This window comes from Salvelinus alpinus, chromosome 27, assembly GCF_045679555.1.
Source record: "Salvelinus alpinus chromosome 27, SLU_Salpinus.1, whole genome shotgun sequence".
Classification (NCBI taxonomy): Eukaryota; Metazoa; Chordata; class Actinopteri; order Salmoniformes; family Salmonidae; genus Salvelinus; species Salvelinus alpinus.
The window spans coordinates 32,033,238-32,036,838 of record NC_092112.1 but is presented as its reverse complement, the minus strand read 5'-3'; positions in this window follow the sequence as shown (position 1 = coordinate 32,036,838).

Here is a 3,601-nt window from a genome sequence, read left to right as displayed (position 1 = left end):
TTTTTCATAAATTCTTCCCCAGGAACGGGGAGGATATAACTGCTGACATCATCTCTCAGGCCTCCCCCGCTATACTGCCACCTACTGATGGGAATAGTTTATAGACATCATCTCTCAGGCCCATAATCTCTCAGGCCCCTCTCCAACGCCAGGGACCTCATTTATAAACGTTGTTTAGGCACAAAATCTGCCCCCAAAACATGCGTGCGCTGGTTTTCACGCAAAAGTTGGAGATTGTAAAAACTGAACTTGATGTGAGAATGTGCTTATCCTCCCGCAATCTTTCGACCATGCATATGCACAGTTTCTACTGGTTCAACTATTGCATTGCAAGAAGGCAAACGTAGCCTATTAGTAGCCTTGTGCAAATGGGGAATATATGATGACACTTAATCATAACAAAAGAACAGGTAGCTAAATATAATAACAAGACCCAATCATTTGCAGTTAGCGAGAAGAGCAAAAGTCTATTTATTTTATGGTTGTATTTAAAAAATAATTAGAAATAGACATCTATTTCCTATGATGTATCTCATTTCCATCATCATTGCAGAATAAATTCCTCACCTTTACTGACTGTGATGGTTTCATATTAGCTAAATAACCTACAACAAATTAGGAAGACCATTCGTCCCATCTCTCATTTAATTGGACCCACTTCACAGTAGGAAATTGATAAGCTATTTCAAGTATTTTGCTCTATTTGACCCGATCCGAAGCGCAGTTAATGGTAGAACAGATGGTTCACCTTTTCCATTGACGTTTGAAGGCTACGTCTGAATACTATAATGTCACATTTCTCGAGTAGATAATATTTAATTTATAAACATAGATAAATATAATACATAATTTTGGCCCGCTACCAAAACCTGCGGGCTCTCCTTCACTGCAGACGAGGTGAGTAAAACATTTAAACATGTTAACCCTCGCAAGGCTGCAGGCCCAGATGGCATTCCCAGCCGTGTCCTCAGAGCATGCGCAGACCAGCTGGCTGGTGTGTTTAAGGACATATTCAATCAATCCTTATCCCAGTCTGCTGTTCCCACATGCTTCAAGAGGGCCACCATTGTTCCTGTTCCCAAGAAAGCTAAGGTAACTGAGCTAAACGACTACCGCCCCGTAGCACTCACTTCCGTCATCATGAAGTGCTTTGAGAGACTAGTCAAGGACCATATCACCTCCACCCTACTTGACACCCTAGACCCACTCCAATTTGCTTACCGACCCAATAGGTCCACAGACGACGCAATCGCAACCACACTGCACACTGCCCTAACCCATCTGGACAAGAGGAATACCTATGTGAGAATGCTGTTCATCGACTACAGCTCAGCATTTAACACCATAGTACCCTCCAAACTCGTCATCAAGCTCGAGACCCTGGGTCTCGACCCCACCCTGTGCAACTGGGTCCTGGACGTCCTGACGGGCCGCCCCCAGGTGGTGAGGGTAGGTAACAACATCTCCACCCCGCTGATCCTCAACACTCGGGCCCCACAAGGGTGCGTTCTGAGCCCTCTCCTGTACTCCCTGTTCACCCACGACTGCGTGGCCATGCACGCCTCCAACTCAATCATCAAGTTTGCGGACGACACTACAGTGGTAGGCTTGATTACCAACAACGACGAGACGGCCTACAGGGAGGAGGTGAAGGCCCTCGGAGTGTGGTGTCAGGAAAATAACCTCACACTCAACGTCAACAAAACAAAGGAGATGATTGTGGACTTCAGGAAACAGCAGAGGGAGCACCCCCCTATCCACATCGACGGGACAGTAGTGGAGAAGGTGGAAAGTTTTAAGTTCCTCGGTGTACACATCACGGACAAACTGAATTGGTCCACCCACACAGACAGCGTTGTGAAGAAGGCGCAGCAGCGCCTCTTCAACCTCAGGAGGCTGCAGAAATTCGGCTTGTCACCAAAAGCACTCACAAACTTCTACAGATGCACAATCGAGAGCATCCTGTCGGGCTGTATCACCGCCTGGTACGGCAACTGCTCCGCCCACAACCGTAAGGCTCTCCAGAGGGAAGTGAGGTCTGCACAACACATCACCGGGGGCAAACTACCTGCCCTCCAGGACACCTACACCACCCGATGTCACAGGAAGGCCATAAAGATCATCAAGGACAACAACCACCCGAGCCACTGCCTGTTCACCCCGCTATCATCCAGAAGGTGAGGTCAGTACAGGTGCATCAAAGCAGGGACCGAGAGACTGAAAAACAGCTTCTATCTCAAGGCCATCAGACTGTTAAACAGCCACCACTAACATTTAGTGGCCGGTGCCAACATACTGACTCAACTCCAGCCACTTTAATAATGGGAATTGATGGAAATTATGTACAAATGTATCACTAGCCACTTTAAACAATGCCACTTAATATAATGTTTACATACCCGACATTACTCATCTCATATGTATATGTATATACTGTACTCTATATCATCTACTGCATCTTGCCATCTTTATGTAATACATGTATCACTAGCCACTTTAAACTATGCCACTTTATGTTTACATACCCTACATTACTCATCTCATATGTATAGACTGTACACTATACCATCTACTGCATCTTGCCTATGCCGTTCTGTACCATCACTCATTCATATATCTTTATGTACATATTCTTTATCCCTTTACACTTGTGTGTATAAGGTAGTAGTTGTGGAATTGTTAGGTTAGATTACTTGTTGGTTATTACTGCATTGTCGGAACTAGAAGCACAAGCATTTCGTTACACTCGCATTAACATCTGCTAACCATGTGTATGTGACAAATAAAATTTGATTTGATTTGATTTACATACAGTGCATTCAGAAAGTATTCAGACCCCTTCCCTTTTTCCACATTTTGTTACGTTACAGCCTTATTCTAAAATGGATTAAGTTATTTTTCCCCCCTCATCAATCTACATACAATATCCCATAATGAAAAAGCGAAAACAGGTTTTTAGAAATGTTTGCAACTGTAAAAAAATATATATAAAAAATAAGCTGAAATAGCTTATTTACATAAGTATTCAGACCCTTTGCGATGAGACTCGAAATTGAGCTCAGGTGCATCCTGTTTCCATTGATCATCCTTGAGATGTTTGTACAACTTGATTGGTGTCCACCTGTGGATTGGAGTCCACCTGTGAATCATGTAATAACCAAAAAAGTGTTAAACAAATCGAAATATATTATAGCCACACTTTGCCTTGATGACAGCTTTGCACACTCTTGGCATTCTCGCAAACAGCTTCACCTGGAATGCTTTCCAACAGTCTTGAAGGAGTTTCCACATATGCTGAGCACTTGTTGACTGCTTTTCCTTCACTCTGCGGTCCAACTCATCCCAAACCATCTCAATTGGGTTGAGGTCGGGTCATTGAGGAGGCCAGCAGGCCTGAACAGTCGATGTTGAGATGTGTCTGTTACTTGAACTCTGTGAAGTATTTATTTGGGCTGCAATTTCTGAGGCTGGTAACTCTAATGAACGTATCCTTTGCAGCAGAGGTAACTCTGGGTCTTCCTTTCCTGTGGTGGTCCTCATGAGAGCCAGTTTCATCATAGCGCTTTATGGTTTTTGCGACTGCACTTGAGGAAAATTTCAA